Source organism: Rhinolophus sinicus, chromosome 14 (genome assembly GCF_057876585.1).
Source record: "Rhinolophus sinicus isolate RSI-liver-muscle chromosome 14, RSI-T2T, whole genome shotgun sequence".
NCBI classification, from domain to species: domain Eukaryota; kingdom Metazoa; phylum Chordata; class Mammalia; order Chiroptera; family Rhinolophidae; genus Rhinolophus; species Rhinolophus sinicus.
In genome coordinates, this window is record NC_142514.1 from 77493428 (window position 1) to 77505529 (window position 12102).

The window sequence follows — 12102 nt, forward strand, 5'->3', positions numbered from 1 at the left end:
TCATAGAACTATAGGAGCTGTTTATGAATTCTGGACACAAATACTTTGTCTGATACAGGACTTACAAATATTTTTCGACCAGTCTTGCTTGCTTTTCATTTTCTTAATGTTATCTCTTGATCAGCAGATGTTCTACATTTTATGAAGTCTCTGTTTTATACTAATTACCCATTATTTTTACTGCTCTCTGTGTCCTAAGAAACCTTTGTCTCTTCCCAGGCTGCAAATGAATTCTCCTGTGTTTCCTCCTAGAAGATTTTAGTAGTTGTTTTTTGTTTTTCCTAATATAGTGTTGATTTCTCATATGATCGTGTATTATTGTGATCTCTGTTTATTCATTTAATGTTTTGAAATGGATTCAGACTTGTTTTAAAACCCAGTGTACGGTGTTCTTGATGAACTTTGAAGAAGGTATATTCTGTAGTTGTTGTGTATGGTGGTCTCTACATTTCAGAATGATGACTGATAGTATTTCTTACGTCTTCTTTGTTCTTGCTGAATGCTTTTTTTCTTTCTTTTGTTTTTTTTTCTTTTGTGGGCGGTGTCTGGTTAGTCTTTTAAAATTGTTGAGGGATAGGAGTTAAAATAGTCAACTTTTGATTTGGAGAATTTGTGTTTTCTCCTTAATTATGTCAATTTTCGCATCATATATTTTCAGCCCTCATGAGAGCATGCACCTTACATCTGCTATGGCGTTTCAGTGATGTGCCTCTGGTCATATTACTAAATTTATTTTGCTTTTTAATCGTTAGAAAAAAATTCTTAGTACTGAAATCTGCTTTGTCTGCTAGTCATATAGCCTACCATTCTATTAGTAGAACAAGAATTGTTTTGCTTGGAAATTGTGCTTTCTATTTTCTCCATCCATTTACTTTCAACCTGTGTCTTTGTATTCAAAGTAAGCCTCTTGTAGACAGCATATAGTTGAGTGTTCCCCTTTTATCTTTCTGCCTTTTAATTGGAATGTTTATAATTAATGAAATTGACATTTTTGGAGAAAGGCCTACATTTTCGAATTGTTTTAGTCACTCATTTACTTCTTATGTCTATCTCTTCATGTTACTTTGCAGTTCCTTTTTCCGCTTATGATATATTACCTTAATTCTTTTACATTCTATTTTGTATTAACATTGTGCCACTTCCTGTGCAACTTTAAGAATCTTGCACCTTTATTGTTGGATTACTAGCCCTTTTCCTTGGTATCTTATGCTTACTTGTTATTTTTATTAACATTTAAATGGATAGGCTATAAAAATATTCGATATTTAAGTATTGGCATTCAAATAAAATTTTGTTCAGTTATTCTTTGGAAAACAATGGAAGTGGCCATTAGAAACCTTCTGTTCATTTAAGGACTATATGAACATGATTTAAGATCTAAGTGAACATTTTAGGATTAGATATGTGAATGTGTATGTTTTGGATGTATGATGATTAATTTCTTCTTTTAAAATAATTGAGGTACAAAGTATATGTAGTTAAATTCACCCTTATTGGACTATTTGAATTTTAACAAAGGACATACAGTTGTGTAACTGCTATTGCAATCAAAATACTGAGCAAACATTTTCATCACCCCAAAATTTTACCTTGAGCAAATCGCTCTGTAGTCAGACACTCTTCCTACTTCCACCCTGTGACAACCATGGATGTGTTTTAACTCCCTGTAGTTTTGGTTTTTCCAGAATGCCATGTAAATTTTTAATATAGCATATAATGTTTTGAATCTGGCTTAGTTTACTTAGCATAATGCATTTGAGATCGGTCAATTTTTGCATATATCAAAATGTATTTCCTTTTTATAGCTGAGCTATTATACTATTTGTTTATCCGTTCACCAGTGAAGCGATACTAGGGTTGTTTCTAATTTTTGGCAATTGTGAATAAAGCTGCTATTGACATTTGGTGTGAACATTGATGTTCATTTTATTTGGGTAAATACCTAGAAGTTAGACTGCAGGGTCATGTGATAAGTATACATTAAACTTTATAATAAATTGCCAAACTGTTTTCCAAACTGGCTGGTGCCTCTTTGCATTCTCAATGGCAATGTCAGAGAGTTCTGGTCAGCACTGTGTGGTCATCAGTTTTTTGTTTTCTGTTTTTTATTTTAGCCATTCTCATAGGTATGGAGTAGCCATTCCAACTTGCTCTTCTTCTTTTTATATGCATTTCCCTAATGACAACGAGAATATTTTCAAGGGCTTATTTGTCATCGTAGATGTTCATTGGTGAAATATCTATTCAGATATTTTGCCCATTTTTTAATAGGGTTGTACTCTTATTGAGTTTAGAGAGTTCAATACTCAAGGTCCTTTAGTAGACATGTGTTTTGGGAATATTTTTCTTCCTTTCTCTGGCTTATCTTAGCATTTTCTTTTGAAGAGAAATGTTGTTTTGATGACATTCAGTATATTGTTATTTCTTTCCTTTTATGGTTGACACTTTTGGTGTAGTATCAAAGACATTTTAGCCTGACCCAAGGTCACAGAGATTTTCTCCTGTGTTTTCTTGTAGAAGCTTTATTTTAGGTTTTAATTTAGACCTGTGATCCTTTGAGATAACTTTTTTATTTTGTATGGATCCAGATTCTTTTTCAACATATGAATTTCTGAATTTGCTAGTACTATTTTTTCAAAAGAGTATAGTTTTTTCTTTTTTCTTTTTTCATTAGTTTCAGGTATACAAAACAATGTAGAAGTTAGACATTTACACACCTCATGAAGTGATAACCCCCTCAATCTACTACTCCTCTGACATCATATATAGCTCTTACAATTCCATAGACTATATTCCCTATGCTGTACTCCATATCCCGTGACTATATATGTATATATACATACATATGTGTATATATATATTTATGCATATAAATATATGTATACATATACATATATATATTCAATTACAGATGACATTCAATATTATTCAACTTCAGCTTCAGGTGTATAGCGTAGTGATCAGGCATCTACACAGTTTATGAAGTGATCTCCCTAATAAGTTCAGGGCCCATCAGGCACCCTACATAATCTTTGCAACATTACTGTTATATTCCCAAATGGTATTTCATATCGCCATGGCTATATTGTTACTACATATTTGTACTTTTCAATCCCTTTACCTTCTCCCCACCCCCACACCCCTCCCATCTAGCAACCATCACTTTTCTTCCCTATATCTCTGAGACTGTTTTTGTTTTGTTTGTTCATTTATACTGTTCTTTAGATTCCACATATAAATGAGATAATATTGTATTTGTCTTTCTCAAGGACTATAGTTTCTTTATTGATTTGCCTTTATACCTTTAAAACATCATTGGACCATATTGTGGCTCTATTTCTGGACTTCCCGTACTTCACTGATGTGTGTATTAATCCTTTCGGCAACTCTGAACTGTCTTGATTACTATAGATTTACAGTAATCTTGAAATCAGGTCCTATGAGTCCTCCAATTTTGTTCTTGTTCAAGCTTGTTTTGGCTTTTCTAGTTCCTTTGCTTTTTCATCTGTTTGGAACCACCCTATCAGTTTTTTACAAAGTCTATGGGGTTTGATTGGGACTGCATTGAGCCTAAAGATCAATTTGGGGAGAATAAACATCTTAACAAAACTGAGTCTTCCAATCCATGAATGCAATACATCAGTACATGTATTTAGATCTTTCTTTTTTCAAGTTTGAAATATTTTATTTTCTTATCCATACACTATGAAGTTTTCTAAAGTTCTTACAACATGACATTTCATGCAGAAGAAAAACTAACATATGGCATAATTCACCCCTAACTACCCACCCATACACATTAAAAAAAAAAAAAAGTAGAAAAAAAGGAGGAAACACTCAGTCTTCAATAAGAAAATAATATTTGCCCTGTTTTTCCGTAACGCGAGACAAGATATGCACAAGGAAGAGAAATAGAAAGCATTTTCTAAAAATATTTGTAACAAATACTTATGTACAAAAACTTCACAGAAGACTCATTCCCCCTTGAAGCAGAGCACATGGCAGTTGACACTGGAAGAGATAAACCACTGGCTGCGATTATAATCCATGTACTGAACCAGAGGAAGAAAGTTTCATGTAGGAGATTTTCAGTTTGAACAGTAACATTTCCAAAGTTGGCCACATTTTCTTTTAAAATTTGGCACATTATGTAAACAAAAGGTCCATTTTACATGGGTCTATATGCAAAACTCCATGTCATGCAAGGACACCAAGCACCGAGATTTTTCTCTCATAGACAGAGCCCCTGACGTGCAGCACTCAGTTGAAGGAACAGCGATGGCGGCAGTTGTGCCCACTTTAAGATTCATTCACCTTGATTCAACCTGCCTTTTCCCACTCACGACTGTAAAACCAGTTTTGTTTTGTTTTCATTGAAAACCTATATAGGGAAAGACGACTCACTCTTAAAGCTACCCAGAGTGTTTTCTTCCAGCCAACAGTACCTCTGCAGAAAAGGGAAGGGACAATACTTAGTGGTGGAACATGATATACTACTTTTCTATCACACAAATTTATTAAATTTACTAAATCATCATCCATTAAAATATGGGCAAACCAAGAAGAAAACCATCGTTCACCCTTTATGCCGCGTGGTAAAGAAATTTAAGAGATATAAATTTGGATAAAATTTTGCTCCTCTGTGGCACACAGATGAGTAAGATTTCGCCTATTTAAGTCACAAATGTATGTGGGCATTTAGATACATACATGCATGTTAAATATCACCCGTGTTTTAGATTAGCTGCCAGTCTTTTGAAACAAAGAAGGGGCAGTTATGGTTCAAACATAGGTTTAATGACAAATTGTTTACCCATGTAACTAAACAAATGGATATTCTATGCAGTTACATGACTACTTCAGGGACTTTTCACTAAGTAATATCTAAGAGAAATTATGATTGCTTCACATAGCTTCTTGCCTTTGTGTATAAAATCACAACTGAAACTTACGTTTACTCAGGGACATTTAATAATTGTGATGGCCCCACTTATGCAGTAACAGAATGAAGCAGCCATAGCTTTGTGCAGGTAATGTATGAACACGAGCACGAGCTCTTGGCAGTAGCACTGAACTCCTCAAGCGGAGATGTAGTAAGAGCTGCTCAGCAATGACTCGTAGTCCCTGGAAATATATTCCTAGTTATAGAAAAAGGTACAAACTCCCCTGTTACAATCATGTAATTAAGGTATTTTATGTTCTGCTTGGCACTTTTGTACACTATCATTTTTTTCCCTAAATCAAGTATATTAAATTAAATCAAGTATATTAAACCTACCTCACATATAGAAAGCTACATATATCTGTATATACATAGGTACAGATTCTTTCATGTTATACAAGATGAAGAAAGATAAATTAAAAAGTGAACCTCTTCCCTTTCTTCACCACATTGACATGCTCCTTTCATGTTGTCCTTCAGACTTTAAAGTGCTACACTGAGTTACTGAGAGAATAAGAGGTCAATAACACTTAGTTGGCTTCATGAGGCTCATGTTGGAAAATGTGGCTTCACAGAGAAAAATACTTCCATTTAAACACACAGAGAGCATGGATGGATGGCTTGAGTCAATCTTCAGAGATGGAGAAGAAAGGAAAAGTGTTAGGTGCTTACTTGAAAAAAGAGTCACACATCTACCACCATTTTTTTGTGGATATGTAGGCCACCTACAACAGCACAGAATTTGTCAGAGGATATTCTTCCATCTCCATCCTTACCTGCATTTGTTATGGTTTTGTCTGCACTTTGGTGTAAATGTATATCTTTCAGATTGTCCTCATCATCATCTTCAGCCCCTGGAAGAGTTCCCCATTGGAAAGATAGCCACATTGGTCCATGTCGTAGATACGGAAAGGAGACCTCAACTCTCCTTTTTATTGTCTTTGACATTGAACTGAAAGTCCCCCTCAATGAATTCTTTAAAGTCTGCTTGTCCATTCCCATCTGTGTGGAATGTATCTATTACTCGCTGTTCTAAAGAATTCTTGTAACTCCAGTAGGGACAGGACCTCTTCCACACTCAAAGACCCTAATGGTCCCAATCAAGCTTTGTAAATCTCTTCCCTAGCCTTTTAATTTCATCAGCATCAAAGTGTGAGCACATTTCCAAAGAATAACTTGCCTCATTTCCCATTGGGAATGTTCTTTATGTTATTCCACTAGGTATGAAATAGATGAATTAAAGCTCGATTTCATTTGTCCTACAAACACGGAAGCAGTATCTAATCCTGGGCTCAGCAGAGAGAAGGTGACTCGGGGGGTGTCGGAGACATAAGGGGAAAGACTGAGTTGTGTAACTTTGGGGCCATTTTCCCTACGTGGGGATCTCCCTTCTGTGCAGCCGGCTGGTGGGAGCCATCTTTCCTGTGTTGAGCCTCCTGCCACTATTTAGGTCTTTTTAAATTTCTGTCTTCAATGTTTTGTAATAGTCATCACACAGGCATTGCACATATTTTGTTAGGTTTATACCTAGGTGTTTCATGTTACTTGCTGTTACTCAAGAATAAATAGCTTAAGCAGCCAATTCTAGAAATCAAATTCATAGTTAAAATACCCTCTAGCAAACAAAACTTCAGGGCAACATGACTTTCCTGAAGGTGCTAAAAAGCTTTTAGGAAAGAGATAACACCAATTATACACAAACTTTTTCATACGTTTCCCAACACATTAAGGAACCAACATTACCCTGATAACTAAAACCAAAGACATTATAAGAAAGCTGCAGACCAGTATTTGTCATGAGTTACAGACACAAGCTTTCTCAACAAATATTTGCAAACTGAACCCAACATATATAAAAAGTGTATTACATCAGGGTCACATGGAATATGCATGTCCTGGGAATGAAGCATTTGAAAATTAATGTTATCTTCCATATACATAAAGTAAAGAATAGAAATTGTATGAACATCTCCACAGATGCATAAAACACATTTGACAAAATTCAACATCCATTCATGATAAAAATATTCAATAGACCTAGGAACAGATGGAACCTCCTGGAAGTGATAAATTGTGTCTACAGAAAATCTCCAGCTAGATTCATCCTAATGGTGAAAGACTGACTACTTTCATCCAATGATTAGAAAGAGAACAAGGATGTCTGCTCTCACTGCTACTGTTAAATATACTGCGGATCCTAGCTAATGCAGAAAAAAGAAATACTGGGCATACATACTGGGACTGAAGGAATAAAATTATTCCTAGTTGCAGACAACGTGCTTATCTATATAGAAAATCCCAAGAAACTGCAAGAAGTTATCAGAACTTATAAATGAGTGAAGCAGGGTCACAGAATACAAACTCATTATGCAAAATGAGTTACATTTACATATATAAACATTGGCAGAGAACAATCAGAAATTGATTGCTAGCTTTTTATAAAACACCAAGTGAAGGTAAATTGTGGCATTCTATGTTTTGTCCTAAGAGTCTTGAAGCTCATACAATTCTGTTTTTTGTATATGTTGTTATGGTGCTTATGTTCCAGATTTTGACATTTTAAAATGGAGGAGTTATAGTAATACTTTTGAACATGTAGGCTTTTGGAGAGGGCAATCGTGTAAAGATGACAATCTATGACAGACATAGAAATTGTATGTGAAAAATATATTTGAAGATCTGTCCTGTCCTTAGAGTAATTTCTTATTTTCCTGAATAGAGGATGTTTTCATAAATAGTTAACAGTAATTATGAGTCTTATTTCTGTGTGTGTTCACAAAGGGCAATATTTTATTTCAGAAAGTGTTAACTAGATCTTGGAGTCATACAGGAAGCTTCTTGTAAAATTAAAAAATCCTTAAAGTTAAAATTTTTTTACAGTTAACATAGTTCACTGCATTAGTAGCAGATAGCATGATGCAAGCCCATGATTCCTAAGCTTGTCCCAAGTCAGTCTATCCCTGCTGCTTCCTTCTCTATTTCATGTATGCAATCCTATACTTTTTCATGCTGAGTCCTGAGACTCATGTATGAGTCATTCTCAACAAGGCCTCCAGATGTTTATCGTTAACATTTGGGATGAATCTATTTGTTCTTTCTTAGTTTCCTAGAGCGTGAGAGTTGAAAGGTATATTAAAGATTCTCTAATTCACTTAGCATAATGTTCTCCAGGTCCATCCATATCATTGCAAATGGTAAGATTTAATTTTTCTTTATGGCTGAGTGATACTCTATTGTGTAAACAGCTTCTTAATCCAGTCATCTGCTGATGGGCATTTCCGTTGTTTCCATGTCTTGGCTATTGTGAATAAGGCTGCAGTAAACATAGGGGTGCACACATTTTTTTGAATTAGCGTTTTTTTATTTCTCTGGATAGATAGCTAAGGGCGGAATTACTGGGTCATAAGGTAGTTCCATTTCCATTTTTTTTGAGATAACTTCATACTGATTTCCATAGTGGCTGCACCAATCTACAATCCCACCAAAAGTGCATGAGGGTTCCCTTTAGTCCACATCCTCGTCAGTGCTTGTTGTTTGTTGACTTATTGATGATAGCCATTCTGATCGGAGTGAGGTGGTATCTCATTGTGGTTTTTATTTGCATTTCTCTCATGATTAGAGAGGTTGAGGATTTTTTCCTATTTCTGTTGGCCATCTGTATATCCTCTTTAGAAAAATATCTCTTCGTGTCCTTTGCCCATGTTTAAATTCCGTTGTTTGTTTTTTTGGTGTTGATTTCAACGAGTGTTTCCTAAATTTTGGATATTAATGCCTTATCCGATGTGTCATTGACAAATATACATCTTTCAGTAGGATGCTTTTTTTGTTGTATTGATGGTAATTTTTTATTTTGATGTAATCCCATATGTTTATTTTTTCTTTTACTTCCCTTGCCTGAGGGGATATATCAGTAAAAATATTATTCTGGGTAATGTCTTCAAATTTACTTTCTATATTTTCTTCTGAGAGTTTTATGGTTTCAGTGAAAAAAGTCAGACAGAGAAAGACAAATACCATATGATCTCACTTACATGTGGAATCTAAATAACTGAATAAATGAGCACAGTAGACAGAAATAGTCTCAGAGATATAGAGAAAACACTGATGGTTGCAGGTTGGGATGTGGATGGGGATGTGGGAGAAGGTGAGGAGATTAGAAGCACAAATTGGTATTCACAATATTGCCACGGGAATCTGAAAGACAGTTTGGGGAATATAATCAATAATGTTGTAATGATTTTGTAGGGTGTCAGGTGGGCACTTGTCTTATTAGAGAGACCATGTCATGGATGGTGTAGATACCTGACCACTGTGCTGTACACCTCAAGTTGAATGATATTGAATGCCAACTATAATTTACTATATATGTAGTCACGGGATGTGGAGTACAGCATAGGCGATAGTGTCAATGGAATTATAATAGTTATATACGGTGTCAGAGGGTTAATATATTGGGGGAGGAGGGTTATCACTTTGTGACGGGTGTAAATGTCTAACTATCACATTGCTTTGTACACCTGAAACTAATAAATAACAAGTAAAAAGAAAAAAAGAAAAGAAAAGTTTTCTAATTCATTTCCATTTTATGGGTTAGTGGAGTAACACATTGAGAGGCCCGTGCCCTGTTAGAATCCAGTGACAGGACAGACTGTCAATTTTCCTGGAGGATTATAATATTGCCTCATGTTTGCTGAAGCCTCTGTCCTGAACACCAATCCTTAATCGGCATGAAATAATTGATAAAACTAATGTATAATATTGCAGTTTCTCTGAAAATATAATGAATGTTTGGTATCATATAGAGAAACATTATTTAAAGCAGTTATTATAGTTCAGTTTTTCAGATGCTATCAGCTAGTTATAGAAACTGGGTTGTAATTTGATTACTACTGTGTTTTTTTGACAGCGAGCATTACCAAACTACTTTGATTGGTGGTAGTCACTTGGTTATGAAATGTTGTAATGCATTCTTGAGAAAAGGAAATGTTTCTATTGGAATTTGTAAACATTGTTTGTATTTTAAAGGGTACTTGTCTATTCTTTACAAGATTGTGTCCTTAACTCCAATTCTAAGGAAGTTAAAAAGCCATTTATTAAGAAAGAGCCTACGTATTTAAAATTTTTCTTTCACTAAAATTTAAGAAGCAACTGCATTTATTTATTTGTTTTATTAAACTTTATTGGGGGTGACAATTGTTAGTAAACTTGCATATGTTTCAAGTATACAATTCTATACTACATCGTCTATGTATCACATTGTGTGTTCGCCACCCAGAGTCAGTTCTCCATGTATTTCATCACCATATATTTGATCCCTTTTACTCTCATCAACCATATGACTTCACTGCTATGTGGTATGTAAAACTGAAAACAACAAAGGAAGAAGGCAAACAAATGAAAAGAAATAACTCCATTTAGAAGTTTGTATTTCCATTGCAGTAGAGTCTATAGTCTCTTTATTTAGTTATCTTGAAATTTACTGTGAGTAAATACTACTTAATACCCAGAATAACTAATATTTTAATACAGTTCTCCTTCATTCAGTGTTGTTTGATTTAAATATCAAGGATAAACAGATGAAGTTAATGCTAGAATGTTCTACCAGTTACCTTACTTTTCCCATTTCACATAACTGGCAGATCTCTAGAGTGTTGCAAGGTGTCTTATCATGTTTTTCTGATTGTAATAGTAATTTCTCAGGCAGAGAATTGCATTTTCAATAAAGGAAGAGAAAAGGTTGAATATGTGATTAATGACACCACCCAGAGATAAGCTGTTGTTAACAGAATATTCCTATTTCCCTTTCAACCTGCATTCTGTATTTTAAATAGTTTCATTGTCTGAAATGTGTGCTGTAGAGTTCACAGTCCAAACAGATAATGCAGGGTTTACTTTGTAGGCACCACTCAGAAACAAAGCTCAGCAACTCAATGCACAATCCTGTGATGTGACCTGGTCAAAAGTGCAGCGAATATTCAAATTTTTAGAGATGTTGACAAGCCCTCTCCCGGTAAAATTTTTAAAATCACAGGTAAATGCAACAGTGTTTCACAATTTGAGTTTAGTGAAAAATCTTAATTTTGTTATGATTTCAATATTAACAGGATGCAAAAATAATTCCATTTGATATTTCTTCTCCCCGGAAGTCTGTAAGTTGATTTTTAAACTTTTTCAATGAGATATATTTTTGTATATTGGTGATGAAAGTCATATTTTCCAAAGTTTGCCATCTATTCTAATATATTGTATTTTTTCAGCCTCGTTATAGGAGTGGGATAGATACCACCGGAAACTTGGGGGCCAAAAGGCGAAAGGTAGGTCTTCTTTAGTGATTATTTTTGTAAAGTGTGAGTACTTTTGCATTATTTATTTTTAAGTCAGCCAATAACCAAACTGAAATTAGTTGATAGGCATTAGGGAACATGTATGAAAACTAAGATTTTTTTCTTTGATGTTGTTCCTCTTCTGAGCGCCTTACTGAGCATAATGCTGTATATGATGTAGATGCTCATGTGGTATTTTTGGGATATTTGGCAGTCCCGTCTTCGGCATCTCGGCAGTCTTTACGAGTGACGCTTACCTGTGGGTAAATAAAGAGAGGAGTGAACAGAGTCAGTGAACTGAAGTGCTCACTAAACATAATTATCTTTGTAAACTTTTCTCATTAACAAAAATATGTCAATCTGCCTAGTGTAATAGATTTCAAATTGACATGTCTACCATCAGTCAGCCCAAAATACTGTTCCAAATAGCAGAGCTAATAAAAAATATAATACACATGATATCCTGCTAAGCCTTTTTAGTGTATTCTATTTTGTGAAAATTAGCTTTGGAGGTTACTGTGGGAAAAATAAATTGCTCAATAGGCAGGGTTAGAAAGGTATAGTTTCGATTAGTTATACTTGTGGCTGGTTAAGAATCCTTCTGGGGAAACAGATTCCCAGATCCTTACTTGTGGAAGCATTTATTAGAATACCATGTTTCCCAAGAAGTAATTGATTAAAATTATCATAAATCTCTGAATTAATTTGGAGACTGTATTCAAAATATGAAAACTTATTAGTTTTGCAAAATTTTTAATGCAGAGGAAGAAGTTAACATTGAGTTGTGTCTTGGGATAGTGTTGCTTTCAAATTTTGGAATGACCTAGATGTTTGCAA

The 12102-nt window shown here is 34.6% G+C and overlaps 1 protein-coding gene and 1 pseudogene across 1 annotated transcript in view; one reads left to right on the forward strand and one right to left on the reverse strand.

Moving 5' to 3' along the window:
• LOC148755729 (nuclear pore complex protein Nup153-like) overlaps positions 1-12102 on the forward strand; it is an 89926-nt gene that overhangs the window by 49588 nt on the left and 28236 nt on the right. The window lies entirely within an intron of this gene.
• On the reverse strand, positions 5627-6134 carry LOC148755730 (calcineurin subunit B type 1 pseudogene; annotated as a pseudogene).